Genomic DNA, 21,074 nt, shown 5'->3' on the forward strand with positions numbered 1-21,074 from the left:
AGGAGGTGTTGTGGCAGGAATTCCCCTCAAAATGTTAAAGATTGTATTTAAAATAGATGTCATATTGCCTCCTCATCCATTAAAGGCAATCTCCCATTGGTTATTGTGAAGTCACATTGCCCTAGCTTCTATATTTTAAGAGTATGAAAGTGTTAAAAAAAAAAATGCCTGAAGGAAAGATACCACAACAGCATTTAAGTACATGTGCAAAAATAATGGTTGATCATCACGTCATATCTTGGGTGCAACAGCTGTCCTAGCCTTACTTAACACCAAACATTGGAAAGCAATCAAATATCTAAAACATAGTGGGTTGGTTAAAGTAGTTATGTTCTCAAAGAGTACTTAATGATATGAGAAAAAATTCATAACTAGATACAAGTAGATTACCGTGAAGTTGCACCTCATGCAGTAGATTTTAAAATAAGCACATGATTTAAAAAAATCTCATATGGCTAAGACTGCCCATGAAAATCTCCAGTTTAGACACCAAATACCATAACCTCAAGACAGGTTTTCTTTTTAGTATTAGAATAGATAACTGTTTCTGTGACTGAGCATCAAAGCTGTTGGCTTAAGTTTTGACCGTGTTGTAGGAAAAATATGTATTTTTACCATTAGAATCATAGTCATTGTAGCAAGATGCACATACTATAAGGGACAGAGAAATTGAGATGCATTGAAGAAACAGCAGATACCTATCCCCTGTCTCATGCTTATTCCATATACTCACAAATGAAATGAACAGGAAATTTTTAAAATCTATTTAAATTGTTCTTTCTCACACACACACCCAGAATAAAATTCACAGAAGTTAAAAGTAATGTCTGTCTACATAAATCATTACAAAAGCTCAAGTTTGTTTAAAATTTTTCATTTTACAAACATATGCATAAAAAATCCAGAAAGGATCTATGTAAAAATTTTAATAGCCATCATCTTTAATGAGAAATGAGTATTGTCAGGTTTCTTTCCTGTATCCTTCTTAATTTTTCAAAAGAAAATATAAATGAACATTTAATATTTCTATTACCAGAAGAAAACTGATTATTTTAAGTGATATTCAAAAAATATAGACGCTATCTTTAAAAGTAAGCTTTATTACAAATGCTTAACAATATGTAGTTTTTGGTGTGTAATTCCTGTGTCTAGTGAACAAGCATTTGGTTAAACAAACTACTGCTAAACACGACAGAAACTCGGACACATTTATAATGCAGGAATTTCAATCAGCGGAATTCTATTAGGTTACCTCAGTAAAGCAGTGCTATAAGGCACTATTGAAAAGAACACGAAAACAGCCTCCTTGCATTGAACTGGACATTTAAACGCACCTGTCAAAAGAAAAGAAAGGTTTTATCTAGACATGGATTATATAAATACACATAGTCTACAGTAAATTACCTCGGAAGTGTCCATAAATTCCTACCCTTTATGCATTTCCTTAAAATATCATTAAAATACCTATTACACAATACTTTCTCTCCTTCATTCACAAAAGATGCATAGATACATTCATGTAATAAAGGAAATTTCTCACTAAAACATATATCCCTCTAGTAAGGCTATTTCAGTGATTGAAAAAAATACACGTCTCATGAGAAGGGTTCAAAAGACAGGTCAATTAAAATAGTTCTTTGATGGCATAAAATTACTGGTGGTTGATCCATTGTGTCAGATGTGAAGTGAATCAAACAGTAAGTTTTAAATTCTTAACATCAAATTGAATTAATAAATTGAGAAATGACATGGTTCAAGTAGGATTGAAAGATTTTTGCTACAACCAGACTGTTTAGATACATTAGCAACACAGATACTAAGACCGAATATCTCATCAGAAAGCAGTATAGGCTGCAGAAAGTTAACCGAGTGCTAGACCCAATCTTGGTGTAGAATTACATGGAAGGGATTAGGAAGTGAGGGGAAGGTAATTAAGTAGAAAGAACAGCCGGAAAGAACTGAAAACCAAAAGATCAGATGGTCTGAGTTTGAGCCCCTGACCATCTGTTGGCAATCATCAAAATTTATTTGATCTTATTGTGTATTTACTTTGTAAAAGGGAGGAAAAAATAAAACCTCATTCTAATAAATGAATAGGTGGGATACAAGGCGAATGCCTATTATAGCAGAGCTCATTATGACAGCAAGCGAAATCATTCCCATTGCAACATAACAAATACAATTAATGCGATTTAATTGTTCCATCTCTGTCCACGTCCCTAACATCAGCATCATAAAAAGGTTCTTATGTTTTCCAGGCTTTTTGTGATTTAGTCGGAGGGCTTTGTCTGTAATTTTACTGTCATTGTTTATTGTATGTCTGTCCATACAATTTGCTCTTGTAAAATTTCTGAATGACTGCATGTATCCATTAGGAAAGTAGTCAACCAGCCACTTACGGTTCCCATTTTAATCAGCATCAGCACCTGTCATTTCAGTATCATTTAAGGATGTTACCATCTACCCAGTTAAATAAGGAAGAAAACTCATTCTTTCTTCTGCTTTACCTCTGGCCTCCATATTCACTCAACTACTAAATCCTTCTAAATGTTCTTCCTACATGCTTTATCTTTTAAATATTTTGGTGCTTCCTCCTCTTTTATCTGTGGTGCTTCCTCCTCTTTTATCTGTGGTGCGGCCTTTCATGGTCTTTCACCTGAAAGACTACCTGCCTCTTTTCCTGACTCCCTCAAATCCATTCTCCATCATACAGAGAAAATACAAATCTGACCTTTCAGTTCCCCTTTAAAAGATTTCTGTTTCCACAGTTATTTATAGGATAAAGTCAAAAGGCATCTGTGTGGTATATGAAACCCTTAACCACAGATCCCCTGACAATTTGACCTCTCTAGCTCCTCACTCCCATCTCACAGTTTATACCCTTCAGCAAAACCAGAGTGAGTAATTTATAAAGCAACTAGTAATAAATAATTAAGCAATTTTTATTATAATCAACTCATGAGATGCCTCGAGGATGCGTATTTTCATTCATTCTTTAGGTCTATGCCATGCATTACTATTTTAATATTAGCCGGTAGGGCTTCAGAGTGAGACAGCCTTCAAGTAAGGTGGAACAGACTACACAGCCAGCTGTCCCACAGGAGAGTCTCTGAGCAAAAGATCTCCAAACGGCTCAGCAAGCCTGGCAGATACATTGTTGTACCTCTGGACACATATTAGTGTTACCTGCCAGTCAGGCTGTGTGCAGTTACACAGGAGAGCTGTGTATTTTCCTTTATTAAAAAATGATTGAGACCGTATTTTCCTTTGTATCATCTTTCACACACCTAGCAACACACTTTTAGGATCCCAGATATTTGGAAGCTTTATCAGAAAAGAATGGCTGCATCGAATAAAGAGTTTTATTTAATTTAGTTCTGAAGTTGCTTGATAAAAATTCATTGATGTCAGGTTTCTAGAGTTATATTTGCATCGCAGATGGACTATTTAACAGTCCACATAATCAGTAATATTACTGCTAAAGCCAAGTTTGTATTAATGAGATATTCTAATATCTGGGTAAGAAGTTTCCTTCTGAAAAGTCTTACCACATTTGCTTGCCTAAGTTTGTTAATCATAAGAAACTACTTTCTTTTGATGAAATAATAGTTGAATATTTCCACAAAGCAGTCAGCTCCTTGTACATCATGCTAATTTCCTTTTAGGGACTAACCTATCTTGATAAATGGAAATATTCTATTCTACTCCCCCCCACCATCCCACTATAGAAAATAATGTACAGATCCAAATTTGTGTAGACTGGTTTAAAATGCTGATTCATTGCAGTGCCAAATGACAATGAGGGAATATTTTAAATATCTTGGGTATTCTATATATCAATAAATGGATGAAATAAATATTAAGCTAGTAAAAGGTAAACACTGAATGTTTTAAATATTAAATTTTCTTTTTAGAAAGAAAGGACAAGAGTTGTACTTATTCTTTTTTTAACAGTTTTATTGAGTATAATGGTTTAGTCACTAAGTCATGTCTGACTCTTGCGACCCCATGGACTAGTCCACCATGCTCCATTGTCTATCAGATTTCCCAAGCAAGATTATTGGAGTGGGCTGCCATTTCCTTCTCCAGGGGATCTTCCTGACCCAGGGATTGAACCCACATCTCTTGCATCTCCTGCATTGCCAGGTGGATTCTTTACCACTGCTCCACCTGGGAAGACCAAATATTTTATATATATATGTGTATACATATATATATATATGAAATGCACATCTTTGTTTATCAGAAGTAAAATATTTACAAAATGAATGATAAAGAAAATAATCACCTCTAACTAGGAAATATAATTATAGAAATAACCGTACAAATAACCACTATTAAACTCAATTTTAATCTACAGTTATGAATATACAGAGGTACATATAACATATATTTTTATTAAACTAGTAATCAAACTACATGTATTATTTCATACCCTAATTTTAAAGGAATTTTAATAAGCATTTTATGTATTTGCAATTTTACTGTTTTCAAAAAATTTAAAAATACAAAAATGAAGAAGGAAATTATCATCAATAACTCTGGTAGTATGATAATCACTATTAAAACTCTGAAATAATATCCTTATGGAGAGATAGTTATAGATAAAACTGTGTTATTACTTAAACCCTATTTGTAATCTAAATTCTAGATGAGTGTTTTTCCGTATTATTAAATATTTTTTAAGGAATAATTTTAAACAGCAGTAGAGTTTTATAATATGGAGTACTTTTGTCTGTATCATCTTTCATCTACCAAGCAACACACTTTTAACATGTCAGATATTTGAAAGCTTTATCAGAAAAGGAAAACATTTATCAGAAAACACTAAGTATAATAACATTTTAAAAATCTTGGCCAATTTTATAGTTAAATTTTTCAGTTTTCAAAACATATGTAATCCTTTGATTAGTAATGAATGAGGTTAATATTCTTTTCAAATGCTCACAGGCCTTTTTTTAAAAGTCTTATTCTACTTGTCAGTTCTATAAGCTCTAAATATTTTTCCTAGTTTATCATTTGTTTTTCTGGCGATACTTATACACAGATGTTTTCAACATTCTCCTTTATAATTTTTCCTTTGTTTTTTGCTTAGCCTAAATATTAATTTATATTTTTTAATTTATTTCATTGCATATTTTTAATTTTTCACATCTGGAATATATTTGGTAAATGATGTGAGGTACCCTTGCCCATGAATTTGAAATGGCATCTTTATCACATAATAAATTCTTATGTATGCATTTGAATTTAAAATTTGTGCTAGTGGAGTGATGAAAGCTGCAGTTCAATCTCCAGGCTTTTGTTCCTTTTGTATCTTTTTAGTTAAATGTGGCATTGATTTAGGGTGGTGCTTTTTTTTTTTTTTAAACACTCTATCAAGTGCCCTTGTGAGACTTACATTTAGATTTATGTACACTAGCATATAGCTATTTTTCTTCTTCAGATTTATATTTTTCTTTTAAAGCAATACAAGCTTTGCATGGGGGAGAAAATATAACTCCATACAAATGTAAAGAAGCAACAAAATTTATTTTATTCCCTCTTATCTTAGTAGTCAACAGCAACCACTGATAACGCTTAGGCATATTCTGAGTTTTTGGAGTTTTTTTCTCTTCTCCCCTTTGTAGGGGCCACAAGAGATATAAATAAAGATTTTTAAATGGTTTCAAATGATAGTGTTTTTAAATTTTTCCAGTAGAGCTTTAAAGTGTTCCATAATAATAAAAATCTTTATTCTTCTAGCAAAGTTTAAAATATATATTTTTAAACCTAAACATATAAATTCATACTGCAGAAACAGAAAACAAATGTTTTCCTAAATTACTCATTAAAATGGAAATTCTCTATTTCACCAGCGGGTGGCAATCTCAACATATATACAATTTAGTGTTTTCAACAGAACAGTTTCATGCAAAAGGAAAAACTACCTAAAATGTCTGACAACCCTAACTCTAGCAGCTGTTTGTTGCCCTTTAGTTGCTGTGATTAAAAAAACAAAGTGAGAAAACTGCAGGAATAATCACAAGTGAGAACATTAGACAACATGGAAAAAAATTACCTTAGCTTAATGTCAGCTCAGTGAATAAAAGCTATGTGTTAAAACATTATTCCTCATGTGCTTCCAAAGAAGATAGTGTTTTAAATATTTGATATTTCCAGGCAGGACTAAGAATTTACATCTAACAAATATCTTACAATTACATGAATTACAACTATTGCTAAAAAACAAGACAAAATGAAAAATAATGGAGAATATAATTGTGAAGGGAAAACAGCAAGTTTGAATTGTTAGCAAAACATCCAAAGCACAGAGCCGAGCCACCACTATAGTCACAGTCAGTCAGGATAGTAGAACGCTTGCAGGGCCAAAGAAACCTGTGGGGAAATGCTTGCAAATAACAGTCTGAAATGGCACCTATCTCCGATTTTAGAAACAAAAATGAACACAAAATCAAAATAATTGCTTTCTAAGTACAAAATTCAGTAATGCCCAATATCAGATCATGAGAAAAAACAGTTTGGGGTGCTTTCACAGACAGTTTTGATCCACATATTTATACAATCAGTCTCCAAACCAAATATAGTATAAATATGGCAATTTTTTATTTTATAGAAAAACCACCATCTTTCACACTGGTAATTTAAAGTAAATTAAATTTTAAAAATCACTTGAGAGAGAGACAGAGTGAATCCTCAACATCCAGGGCAGTCTAAAGTTGAGGGTAGGGTTAGCAGCACAGCTGCAGAGTTGGTCTTCAAACCAAGTACATGCTCAAGATGGGGCCCCTTGTCTCCTTCGAGTTTGTTAGTTCCCATTTCCTATGTGTTTCTATTCCACTGCTCTAGAGCCTATTAAGCCTGGGGGAAAGGGCAGAGAGTTTGACTCAGGATTTAGCAACACTGAAGCCCTCTGGCAAACTGGTCGGCACTCTCAAGAAGCTCATAAAAACTTAGGAACCTCTAGGGAGAACTCTTTGAGGGGGAAAAAAATGGCAAGGACAGTAAAACTGACTTAGAAAAAAAGCCACAGGAGCTGCGAGAGTAAGGGCTTCTAAAACGGGTAACTCTTGATGGTAACTAACCCCAGTCCAGCCTCAGGAACTCAAAGATTAAAACTTGACTATAAACAGAAATCTAAAAAGAGCAAACCTCTCCAATAGCGCCTAACATCAAAGAAAGATTCTCATGTGCTGCACTACCCAGTCCTTTCCACAATTTCTCACAATGCGTAAGGTTTCTAGACTCTTCTATACTTACTTTCTGTTATCCGTGTCATTCTCAGGGTGTAGGTTCCCATAATTAAACTGGATATTCTAGCAATGAGGAAGAAAGTAGGGCTTTCATAAGCTAGACACTTTTTCTCCATGAACAGTGTACCACATTCCTTTAGCTTTTTTAGTGTTGATCTAGTTGTTGTTCAGTCACTAAATCGTGTCCGATTCTTTGCAACCCCATGGAATGCAGCACACCAGACCTCCCTGTCCCTCACTCTCTTTCAGAGTTTGTCCAATTTCATGTCCATTGACTCAGTGATGCCATCCCACCATCCCATCCTTATCTAGGATTGACCCTAGAGTTGCGACTAAATATTTATCAGAGATTAGTTTAACCTGAGCAGCACCACTAGGCAATCTGTTATCTTGAACACTGTGAGCCATGTTCAGCAATCTAAGGGAGATTAAAATCACTCAATAGATGGTGATGGATGAATTAATGCATGATCAAGTGCCAAAACGAGCACTGCAGATTCCAAGAGCTTTAGCAGTTCAGAGTCAAGGGGTAGCTGTGGCAGACAGGACTTAACAGCTAACATTTGCTGCGTATCCATTTAGTGCCAGACTCTGTTCCGTGTCCTTTAGTAGCATGATTTCATTTAATCCTCACATCAACCCTGTGAGTTAAATACTATTATTATCTCCATTTTACAAGCAAGGAAACTAAGGCCTAGAGACGTTAAAGAATTTATCCGAAAGTACACAGCAGTTATTAGGAAGACCTGGTTCTTAAACCTAGATAACCTGACTCCATTCTGCTGTACATTCTCCCTACAAAATTGTGGTATCTCTGGTTTTACAGTCATGCCCCAAAAAATCAGAGGTGTCTCATTTAGCTTAGTTCATGGTGGCTGCTTTCTGATCTTCAGGAACTTACACTTCTAGGCTCCCTTTTTAATGTGAAACCACGTAAACTGGCTGTAATGAAACAGTCTGAAGCTTTGTCACATCTGAGTCCACTGCATTCATGAGGATCGAGCCCATACTGACGGGTTAGGGCTCTGTTAAAATGAGCAGCGAAAGCATCAAAATAACCCATAATAGAAGATTTATGAAGAGCATTGATATTATGATTTGCGGATAGTTACACAGGTAATCCAAACTATTTACATCTTTTTCACTCAAATAACAAGCAAGACAGAATGCAAATTATGTGCAAGGCCCTGCAATAGACATTATGGGTATTCACTGCAGGATTTGGAAAACCTCTGTGGATCTTCAGAAACAAGTATACTTAATATTTTTTATTACAACTTAAGTTTTTAATTCTAAGCACTCTCATCTTAGTAGGTGAGTTGAGTATGGAAAGTACTACACACCACTAAGGGGAAATACACCAAAAGGAAACCCCCACAAAAAGAAAAATTAGTTGAGAATATTTATATTAAATAAAAGCCAATAACTCTAGACCTACTGTGATCATATTCACAGCCTCAAGAGGACAGTGCTACAAATACTAATAAAGTAGAAAGAATTCCTTCTACAGTAATAAAATATTTAGTCTTTTTAATACTGTTCCTGGGGGAACAAAACCAAATAATTTTGTCAACAAACACGAATGATCTCTATTAGACTAATGAAAAGTGGAAAAGAGCTATCAGGAAAAGGTGGGTTTTTATGTCCTTTGTTAAATAACTTAAACATTTATCTAGACAAGTATCATATTTAAGAAGCCAAAGTCAGCCTCAAAGGGAACCAGCTGGCCATGAAATATAATCTCTTTAGCTGGATGGAGGATAAGGATAAACAAAGTTCAGTCCTTCGTGCAGAACATGTAGTGAAGATAGAAAGCACATTGCCCTGGGATTTGTCCGGAGCAGGTGTCAGCAGCCTCTGTGATATGGCTGCCAAGTCTTTATTTATTCACTTCTCATGAACTGGAAGAGGGAAGAGTTCTAGTATCTTTAGGTCTCACACACACACACACACACACACACACACACACACACACACACACGCCCAGGTTGCACTTGGAGACAGCTAGGTTAAATCTATAAGCAGAAACACTGAAAAAACACCTGGTTTACGTTTTCTGCTTCACCAAAAATGTGGGGATAGGACATTTCCCCTCGTTCTCAAAGAATCTCTCTCCCCACCATTCCAGTTACTGCTCCTAGGGCTTCTTTAGAGCCCTCAAGAATTTCCTTCTATAACGCAAATAGCCTTAAGACAGCCCACACCTTACATTCATCATTGCAAAAGCCTTTGTGAAGCTAAAAGACAGATAACATTCAAGCATAGTTACGACATTATGATCCAAGCGGAGAACAATTCACTCCTATGTGTTTATCTGGTCCCACTGGTGCGGATGCAGGAGGCAGAGTGAAAGGGTAACCCTGTTGCTGGTTAAGAGAGGGAGTAGCTGCTTATTTTCTCACGGTTCTATTTTTATCTGTGTTAAGATCTCAGAGGAAGGTGTAACAAATCAGTTTTGAGGCTAGAATGCCATATTACAATCATATTTTACATGTATTTATACTACTGGGTGAGTCAGTAAACAAGAATAATTGAGTTCTGACGAAAACCTAGAGCACCGTATCTGGGATTTATGGGAACAGCAAACAATATGGTTTGGTTTACCCCTAGGTTGCTAGCAAACAGATTTTTTTTTACTACCATTTACCTACACACTAGAGCCAAGTGGAGCAATGCAATTAAAGTGTTCCAGGTCATCATAGTAAATAAAAAGAGCCTTAAGTGTACTTGGATAAGTTAATGAAACATTTACTTTTTCCAATTTACTCCTATATATTTCTATTTCTTTCTTTCTTCTGTTTAGTTTAATTCTAAATAAATTTTAAATAAATAAATTAGTCTATACATAAGAACAGAAATAATATGTAAGACTGATAACAGAGCACTAATTACAGACCTTTAAAAATCTTTATAATTTAATAAATTGTAATCAGATAGAAACTCACAGCCACCTTGACTTACTACAATTGGGAGTTTTTAGCCTATTTATCTATTTTCTCTGTCTTCGATATTCAAGCATATCTATAAGACATATTGTTGTTGACGATCCAATATCATGTCATGCTGCTTAAAGTTAAATTGCACAGTTTTCCTTGGCAAACTATTTATCTTCCCTCTGAGTCTCAATCTGTGTATTTTGGGTGGCATGCCATCCTGGTGCCTAGTCAATCAGAGCAAAAGATCCCCCAGGAGAATGGGTCAGAGACCATATGATCCAAATTGGTCCCATTACAGTGGATCCCAGGATTTACATGGAAATTTCCAGAGGACACTTTTTCCCATTTCCTCTGGACTTGAACACTGGAGAAGTTAGCCTTGGCCAGCCTGAGAATGAAGCCAACACACAGGATAACTGAATGAAGAAAGATGGCAAAACCAGGTCCTAATGATAGTATTTTAAGTCCTGTATCAAACCTCTAGATTTTCTGTTACACAAGTCAATATATTCTTTTTCTTAAGCTATTTGGAATTATCTCTCCTTTTCCATGTTATCAGAGGAGACCTACCTGACACAGAGACCAAGTTAGTTGCTTTTACCCTATTATATCCTTTTTGTTTCTATTCTCTAACTCAGTGTGCTAGATATTTATTAATAATAAGAATACCATATTTTTTTACTAAAGCAAAACCTTTTCATACTTTGTGTCCCAAGAACTTTGATGGATAAGTTATGATGCCAACGTCCATACACAAACATCCCAGTAAAGGAGTTTGTCATTGAGTTGTGATCCTGTTTTTAGCAATGGTGTCACATGCTATACTGTTACACACAGACTTAAATTCAGATTTCAAATTTTCACTTAACATGCTTTCAAAATGATTATGTTACGAAACCACTGAAATGAAACAGTATTGTGAGAGAGGATACCTGGCAGAAGTCAGGTAATGCAATTAAAGGCACTGGAAATTGCCAGATCTTTTTAATAGATCATCAAATTCTCAAAGTGGGGAAAGACCGCTACAAACAACACATGATTACAAAGAACCACAGTCAGGGCTCCAAATAGCTATCTATTAAAAATCTTTGGCTGACTTTCAAGATAAACTATTTCATTTCCAGAAATACTTAAGTCATTTAAAGATAAAAAGAAAACATGAACTTAATCAAATAGGAAATACAGACAAAATCCCAGTGCTCTTCCACATTATAGTGTCACTGTATCAAGCCTCAACATACTAAAGAAGTCACTATTCTAGGAAGTGTGTTTTCCACATGGTGCTGTATTTGAGTGCCCATTGATGAGAATGACTCAGAAAAGTCTTTAGACTCCAAGTATAAAGAAGCATTATAACTCTATCTTTATGAAGGAGAAGACACAAAATGCCATTGTTTATGTAAATTCATTAACAAAAAGGTACTAAATTTCATTTATAGATTTTGGTTCTAAGATGCAGACTAACACACAAAACCAGAGAATAAAGAAAAAGGAAGAGAGAGGAGAAGGAGGAGGAGGAAGAAGGGAGGAAAGGAGGGAGGGAGGGAAGAAGGAACAAAGACAAGAAAGAAGGAAGGGGAGAGAAAAGAAAGAAATTAATTCTTGACAAGAAAAGGAATTCTTGGTGGGCATGAACTTGTGGAAACAATGGAAACAGTGACAGACTTTATTTTCTTGGGCTCCAAAATCACTGCAGATTGTGACTGCAGCCATGAAATTAAAAGATGCTTACTCCTTGGAAGAAAAGCTATGACCAACCTAGACAGCATATTAAAAAGCAGAGACATTACTCTACTGACAAAGGTCCGTATAGTCAAAGCTATCGTTTTTCCAGTAGTCATGTATGGATGTGAGATTTGGACCATAAAGAAAGTTGAGTGCTGAAGAACTGATGCTTTTGAACTGTGGTGTTGGAGAAGACTCTTAAGAGTCCCACGGACAACAAGGAGCTCAAACCAGTCCATCCTAAAGGAAATCAATCCTGAATTTTCATTGGAAGAACTAATGCCGAAGCTGAAGCTCCTTGGCCACCTGATGAGAAGAGCTGACTCGTTAGAAAAGACCCTGATGCTGGGAAAAACTGAAGGCAGGAGGAAAAGGGGACGACAGAGGATGAGTTGGTTGGATGGTATCACTGACTCAATGGACATGAGTTTGAGCAAGCTCCAGGAGTTGGTGATGGACAGGGAAGCCTGGTGTCCATGGGGTCACAAAGAGTCAGACCTGACTGAGTGACTGAACTGAACTGAACTGATGAACTTGTGGGGTATTGCTAAAAGAAAGACTGGCAGCCATAGCAGTGAGCCAAAATCGCAGGAATAAGTATAAGAGGCATCCATTGTGTGGGAAGCCATCACAATTGGAAGTCATTATAGGCAGGAAATCTTTGGGACCTTTATATCTGGTGCACGTCACAGCTGCTGAGCTAAGAAGTCAAGAAAGCCATCCTGAAAGAAAATACTGCCCTTGCTGTAGCCATGTTATGTGGTATTAGGAGAACTACATCATCACCACTGGAAGTCATTTTGGACACGCAGGCAACTGTCACTGCTTGGCATACATGCAGGAGAATTCTGTCACCAAAGATAAATATCCAAATAAGATTTACTAATCCCATGGCAACACCATGAAAGACTGTCATCAAGCTCAGTCATTCAACTCACAAGAAAGAACTTTGACTTAAGGAGATGAATTAACGGAAAGGTCTTCAACGAATATTTAATACTATAGGAGAAACAAAACAGGAAATTCAATAAAATACATAAAAACAAGAAAAAGTGGTTATGAAGCAAAAGTAATAGTAACAAAGTAATCAGTTAAAGGTCTGTCAAATGAAAAATGTACTCATTAATAAATTTTGTTGTTGTTTAGTCGCTAAGTCATGTCCGACACTTTTGCGACCCCCATGGACTGTAGTCCACCAGGCTCCTCTGTCCATGGGGTTTCCCAGGCAAGAATACTGCAGTGGGCTGCCATTTCCTTCTCCAAGGGATCTTCCCGATGCAGGGACTGAAGCTGTCTCTCCTGCATTGGTAGGCGGATACTTTACCAATGAGCCCCTAGAGCAGCCATATACAACTTAATAAACAGACTGACTAACATACTGGATCTACCCCCAAGTAAGCTGGTGAGCTGGAATACACTTCTGTGGGATTCTTCCAGGACATAATACAGAGGTAATGAGATGTAAACTCTGAAGAAAATTTTAAAAGACACAGAAAATAGATTCAGAAGTTCTAATATCTGACAATGAATCTTCCTAAGAGGGGAAGAAAGACAAAAAGGAAGAGCTATGGTTGGAGAAATAGAGACGAAGAATTTCCAAGAACTAAGTGACAGGACTCTTTTGTCCAAAGAGTTCATCACTGCTACCAGAAAAAAAACAATTCAGAAAAACAAAATAGGCCTAGAAACAAACATTTCAGACCATGAAGGATAAAAAGAAAAATCCTTTATTTCTCCTCTTCTTCCTCTACTTAATAGGTTTCTTCCACTTTCTGTGGAGATGGTAGCATAGCCGAAAGCACAGGAGGCAGTAGTGAGTCTGGAGCGGAAGAGGTGTTGGGCCATGCAGCAAGCAACTGATTCAAGGAGGTGGCAGTAGACACAAAGGCCAAGTAGACATGAGGTGGGGAGGATGGAAAAGGGAGTGATGAAGGGCTGATGATGGAGCAAAGGCCAAATATACGGCTTCTGTGGTCAGGAGATTAGTTATATACAGAAAGACTGAGAAAAGAAGTAACTGTATTAAAGACAATAGCGGAATTCCCTGGTGGGCCAGTGGTTAGGGCTTGTGCTTTTACTGCTGTGGGCCTGGGTTCGATCTCTGGGCAAGGAACTAAGATCCCACAAGCCATGTGGCAGAGCCTAAAGAAGTAAATAAATGACACTATAAAGATAACTAATGATAGTGTGAGCCAGATTTTTCAGTGTTGGAGAAGTGAGTTACAAATAAGAAAAGGAAGATGGCTAGAAAGAAGCTTGAGCTGTTAAACTGGAATTGGAGATATCTGTGTGAACTCATGTTTAAATATACTTTATACATTTCTATGGATATATATATAAATAGACATAGATATATATGTATCATAATATGTGTATACATATGTCTATATGCACATATATATTTTGTACCTTCTTTGGAGAACATCTAGAAGCAATGACACTCTAGTAACTAACAATGAACATAAATGAGTGCCCAGATATTAGCTTCAAAATTCCATCTTCCTCTAAAGGAACCTAAAGTCCTTGGGGAAATAACGGATTCCAGGATGGAGGCAAAAAAAGTACAAGATGGTCCTGGAATATCTTGGTGTGCCACAATATAAGAAGGTACTTAAAGAATAACTGGGTAGGGTGTGGGCCAGTTACATAATGGGTAATATATCTGGTTACAGATCAGAAGAATAATTGGGCATGTTAAAATGACATAAGAGACAGCTTTTTTTTTTTTTTAATAAATTTATTTATTTTAGTTGGGGGCTAATTACTTTACATTATTGTAATAGTTTTTGCCATACATTGACATGAATCAGCCATGGGTTTACATGTGTTCCCCTTCCTGGACCCCCCTCCCACCTCCCTCCCCATCCCATCCCTCTGGGTCATCCCATTGCCCCAGCCCTGAGCCCTTGTCTCATGCATCGAACATGGAATGGTGTTCTGTTTCACATATGATAATATACATGTTTCAATGCTATTCTCCCAGAACGTCCCACCCTCACCTTCTCCCTCAGAGTCCATAAAATTGTTCTATGCATCTGTGTCTCTTATTCTGTCTCGCATATAGGGTTATCGTTACCATCTTTCAAATTCCATACATATGCATTAGTATACTGTATTGTTGTTTTTCTTTCTGGCTTACTTCACTCTGTATAATGGGCTCCAGTTTCATCCATCTCAGTAGAACCGATTCAAATGTATTTTTTTTTAATGGCTGAGTAATATTCCATTGTGTATATGTACCACAGCTTCCTTATCCATTCGTCTGCTGATGGACATCTAGGTTGCTTCCATGTCCTGGCTATTGTAAACAGTGCTGCGATGAACATTGGGGTACACGCAAAGAGACAGCTTTGAAGAGGTTCATATTGGCCAAATTAAACAATTTGAGCATTAAAACAATGATAGTAGTAGTAGTAATGTTAGTCACTCAGTCGTGTCTGACTCTTTGCAACCCCATGGACTGTAGGCTGCCTGGTTCCTCTGTCCATGAGATTTCCCAGGCAAGAATACTGTAGTGTGTAGCCATTCCCTTCTCCAGGGAATCTTCCTGACCCAGGGATCAAATCCAGGGATCAAACATGTGTCTCTTGTGTCTCCTGCATTGGCAGGCAGATTCTTTACCACTAGCACCACCTGGGAAGTCCAAATAGGAATTGATTAAAATGCAGTGAATAAAACAAAAATCCCTGAGTTGATACATACATATACACATACATAAAAGAGGTGATAATTCTACTACTTTCTTAGTAGAATTCCTATCAACAAGTACTGGAAAAAAGACAGAAATAGAAAATTACCATATGGGTAGTTGATTCAGGTGGGTGTAGTCAATAGATGCTAAAGTTTCTGGGTTTGATGAAGAATGGATATTGATATAACCAACACCTCCCTCCAAAATAGCTATCAATTACAAAAAGGAAAATTAAGTCTTCATAATGGAGAAGTAGAAGAAAACAATATGATCAGGGTTAACATCAAAAAAAAGTTAAAAACATGACTTTCATAGAAATTCAGAAAGAACACATGTCAAAGATCTATAAACTGCTTATTTCTAAGTAATCAAAAATGAAAAAAAGATTGTTACTTTAGGCAAAAATATTACCTAGAACTTGGAAATAAGGCAGCACATCTTTTAATGTCATTAAAGAGCAAAGATCTACCCAACAATTACTTAAGGCAGAGTTCTGCAATTTTTATCAGTAAAGTGCTGAAGAGTATATATTCTTGATCTTGCAAGCCACAGGGTGTCTATAACAACTACTCAACCCTGTTGCTGTCACACAAAAGGAGCCACAGAAACCCCCCAGATATAAATTAATGACTGAACTTGACTCATACTGCACTGGATTTGCCTGCAGGCTGTAGTTTACCAAGCCCTAATCTAGCAAACTATATGTAAAATAAGAGGAAATGGGGCGGGGAGAGAAACAAGGATTATAATAATTTGAAAATTCATATAAGAGAGCAGAAATAATTCTAAACATATCAGTAATTATAATAAATATGGATGGATTAAATTATCAAAAACTGATTTAAACTAATCAAGCTCTATTTAACAACAACAAAATGCCAGTCTAGTTATAATAAAAGTGTCTGATTAAAAAAAGAATTGAAGGTAAAAGTCATTAAGAAATGAAGGAATGGCTTTATTCACATAAAAGCCATAAAATATATAATCGCCAAACAACATAACATGTATCAGAATGAAAAGAAAAAAATCAGAACTAGAAAGAGAAACTAACAGGCTTACAGAAATAGTAGGAATTTTTAAGGTGCTTATTTCAGATAGCAATAGATCAAGCAGATTCAAAATAAGTGTGGTGGACAATGTCTGAATAATATAACAACATTTGCTAATATATATAAATATGTACATGTGTGTCTACTTAGACATTTCTATACATACATATACATATATATATAGAAAGAGAGAGATCAGTATATACATATACATGAATACATATGCACACACTCAGAGAATAAACACTTTTTAATATAAGTAAGAAATTTATGATAAATAACCACATGCTACCCACAAAGGAAGTTTCAACAAATATAAACACAAAACCAAAAAAAAAAAATATTATGCACACCATGTTCATTGCCCACAATATAATAAAATCAGGTATATATAACTAAGCTAGCAAAAAAACAGTAAAAACACATGGAATAATTGTAAATAGAACACTTATTTTGGGGCTTTCAAAACTATCATTTGAAATTGATAACATCTTAAAATTGAAGAAATATAAGCCTACATCTTCTATTCAAAATTGCAAAATCCAGAAAACTCTGAAAAGTCTGAGGTAAGTTTTTAATTTATTTGGCATCAAAACATAATCTGATCTGAAATTTTTAGTAGGAAAAGTTATTCTGAAGTGACAGGAGACCATTTAAAGACTTTATCCTATGGAGTGTGAATATTCATTTTTTGCCATTTATTGATGGCAAAAAAAAATATTTCCGAGTAACTGGTGCTATCCCAGGCCCCTCTGGAAGAAGTTACATAATAAATTTATATGAATTTATGTTACCATTCTAAAAATCTAAGAATTTTTCAACTCCAAACAGATATCAAACTCAAGTGGTTTCTAAAGGGATTGTAGACTGGTACACTATTTCTTCTATATTCTGAACCTAAGAGAAAGCATAATGAAGGGAGCTTGTCAGCTCCAATATCAATTTTCTACCTCCTAAAAGCATCCTAATCAAATTCTTTTCTGTGGCAAGACTCCAATTTTATGACTATTATAATATACAAACTTAAACTATTTAATTTTTTTCCTTTCATGCAGAGAATAATGGAATGCAAATATTTTTCCTTGCCTAGAGGCAGGGTTTGAATATTAAGAAAGAGAACTAATATTTTGCTTGTTAATGATTCAACCTCTAAAGGTAATGAGCCATCAACGTTTACTGTGAGAAAAAAACAAGAGAACTAAACAAAGAAAGAAAAATTGTCTGTAAGAGAAGTCCGAATAGAGAGGAATAGATCTGCCCCCACCTACCGCTTATTCCTGACACAAAGGAAGTTGGAAAGAGGTGAGGAAATAAGAGAGGGTAACAAAAGGAGCCCTGGGAAATTTGGAGCCCAAGAAGAGAGCTTGCAACCTGGGAAGAAACCAGTAGGTAGATCTAATTAAGAACCACTGCCAAGAGCACCAATCAAGTGCCAAGATGGTGAATGCAAGCTGAATAAGCTGGAGCCTTCACTTGAGTAAGAATGTCACACAACTTTAGGTGATCCTATCCTTAGCAACAAGAAAGGACTTTAGAACCCAGTGGTTCATCTATTGATTTTGAGCCTTGATGATACCTTCTGGAGTATAGGATTTTATTGTTTGAATAACCCATAGAGGAAATCTTCCTCCTGATTACAATGTTTCAAACCCTCTTAAATCCAAGATGCATGCATTTATGGTTAGTTGCTCAGTAGCGTCCAAATTTTGTGACCCCATGGACTGTAGCCTGCCAGGCTCCTCTGTCCATGGAATTTTTCAGGCAAGAATATGGGAGTGGCTTGCCATTTTCTCCTCCAGGGGATCTTCCTGACCCAGTGATCGAACATACATCTCTTGCATCTCCTGCACTGGCAGGCAGATTCTTTACCACTGAACCCCTGGGAAAACCAACGATAGGAGAGATGAAAGCCCGGACAACTAGGGTAGAATTAATGATGGGGAAATTACTCCTTGCATTTCTGGTGCCGATGAAGGGATACAGAACTGAGAAAGATTTTATTCTGCAAGTGGCTTAAGAGACTCTCCAAATTCTGAATGATTTGTAAATATATAATAATACCTGTTCCTCTTTATTGGTAATTGTTATCAGAAGTGTGGGCAGTTTTAGTTACTAAACCAATCTTTGAAATAAAGAAACAAACCAGACTTTGAAATAAAGAGTACAACAAAAATCATATTAAAAATAATTGCAGTGTGTGTAACAGTTTTAACGCAAAAACATTTCTATAGGTACTACTAAGGTAAACAAACTAAAGCAACAACAAAACCCCGAGAAATTTCTGTAATCTTAAGGACCTATTTCCTGTGCTGAGTAGGTCTGTATCTCAAGCCTGGGGAAAGAAACAAGTGCTTGTCTTTCATACTTTCATTGACCATCATTACACTCATTCAAATCTGCCTAAATTCCATCCACACATGAATTCACTTTCCGTTAGGAGTTTTCATAAATGACAAGCCCAAGGGAGCATTAGGTTAGATGATAATTTTCAAAAGAAGATCAAATGTCATTCATACAAACATAACATTAACACATGTCAAAGATGTTACTTCACTCATTAATTAAATGAGGGACCAATTTCAATGGGTTCAAAAGGGGATCTCAAAGAAGACATACTGCTGAATCTGTAATACTGATATGAATTTGCAAACCTGGCTTTCCCACAGGAGGAAAATGTTTTCCTTCTATCAGATAAAAATTTTTATGTGTCTACAGACAAGAATTATTTGCATTATGGTGCTATTGATAAAGAACCTGCCTGCCAATGCAGGAGACTTAAGAGATGCAGGTTCAATCCTTGGGTCAGGAAGATCCCCTGGAGGAGGACTTGGCAACCCACTCCAATATTCTTGCCTGGAGAATCCCATGGACAGAAGAGCCTGGCGGGCTACAGGCCATGGGGTCACAAACATTGGACACAACTGAAGCAACTTAGCACGCATCCATTTTATACAACTTTGTACAAAGTTGTAAAACAGCTTAGAGACAAAGTTGCATATCCCTATAGGTTCAGATAATCCCCAAAGGCTCTAAAATTGATTGAAAATATAGACAGTCATCTCCTTTGTTTGTCCTGAAGTCATAAAATTCCCCATTAGAAATATTATTGAAAACAATTTTTTAAATGTCACAGCTATTTTCATAATTCTCCAAGTAAAGCTGAAGGTTCTGTTTTAAAGGAAATGCTTATCCCTTATGTGGATTATAATGAAATATCAAGACTTTTGATAATTGTCAAAGTATCAATAATAGTGAGAAGGCAGAAATAATTAGTTCTTATTCTGACACTTGGTAGATATACTTACAGTTTGCAAACATTTAGGGAAGGATAAAGAGAAAAATATTTTGCCAATCATTACTTTAAAAATAATATTCAGGGACTTCCCTGGTGGTCCAGTGGCTAAGACTCTGAGCTCCCAATGCAAGGGGGCCTGGGTTCAATCCCTTGTCAGGGAACTAGATCCCACATGCCACACCCAAGACCCAGAGCAGCCTAAATAAATAAATACAAATAAAAAAAAATAGAATAAAAAAATAAAAATAATATTCAGTAGAAGAAACATCTTGATAGTCATCAACAGCAATATCAATAAATATGTTTATATGTACTATAATATTTCTGGGTAGAACTAAGATCAATAGAAGGAATCTGTTAATTCTCAAAAAAGGGTTCAGTTCAGTTCAGTTGCTGAGTTATGTCTGACTCTTTGTGACTTCAGGGACTACAGCACACCAGGCCTCCCTGTCCATCACCAACTTCCAGAGTTTATTCAAACTCATGCCCATTGATTCGGTGATGCCATCCAACCATCTCATCCTCTGTCATCCCCTTCTCCTTCCAGCATCAGGGTCTTTTCCAATGAGTCAGTTCCTTGCATCAGGTGGCCAAGTATTGGAGTTTCAGCTTCAACATCAGTCCTTCCAATGAATATTCAGGGCTGATTTCCTTTAGGATGAAATGGTTGGATCTCCTTGCCGTCCAAGGGACTCTCAAGAGTCTTCTCCAACACCACACTTCAAAAGCAACAATTCTTTGGCACTCAACTTTCTTTATAGTCCAGCTCTCACATCCATACATGACTACTGGAAAAACCATAGCCTTGACTAGACAGATCTTTGTTGGCAAAGTAATGTCTCTGCTTTTTAATATGCTGTCTAGGTTGGTCGTAACTTTTCTTCCAAGGAGTAAGCATCTTTTAATTTCATGGCTGCAGTCACCATCTGCAGTGATTTGGGAGCCCCCCAATATAAAGTCTGTCACTGTTTCCACTGTTTCACCATCTATTTGCCATGAAGTCATGGGACCAGATGCCATGATCTTAGTTTTCTGAATGTTGAGCTTTAAACCAAATTTTTCACTCTCCTCTTTCACTTTTATCAAGAGACTCTTTAGTTCTTCTTCACTTTCTGCCATAAGGGT

General features: G+C 36.1%; 1 long non-coding RNA gene across 2 annotated transcripts in view; it reads right to left on the reverse strand.

Annotated features, from left to right (window-relative positions):
• The window catches only part of LOC145522660 (uncharacterized), a 72,156-nt gene that overhangs the window by 8,958 nt on the left and 42,124 nt on the right, over positions 1–21,074 (reverse strand). Inside the window, exon 3 of one of the 2 annotated variants that reach the window (XR_014066084.1) lies at positions 1,253–1,334. This is a non-coding gene — a long non-coding RNA (uncharacterized LOC145522660). Of the gene's footprint in view, positions 1–1,084; positions 1,335–21,074 lie in introns of those variants that run through there. The other variant, XR_014066085.1, reaches the window with a different exon arrangement.

Source organism: Giraffa tippelskirchi, chromosome 10 (genome assembly GCF_054371585.1).
Source record: "Giraffa tippelskirchi isolate mGirTip1 chromosome 10, T2T-mGirTip1v1.2.pri, whole genome shotgun sequence".
Taxonomy (NCBI): Eukaryota; Metazoa; Chordata; class Mammalia; order Artiodactyla; family Giraffidae; genus Giraffa; species Giraffa tippelskirchi.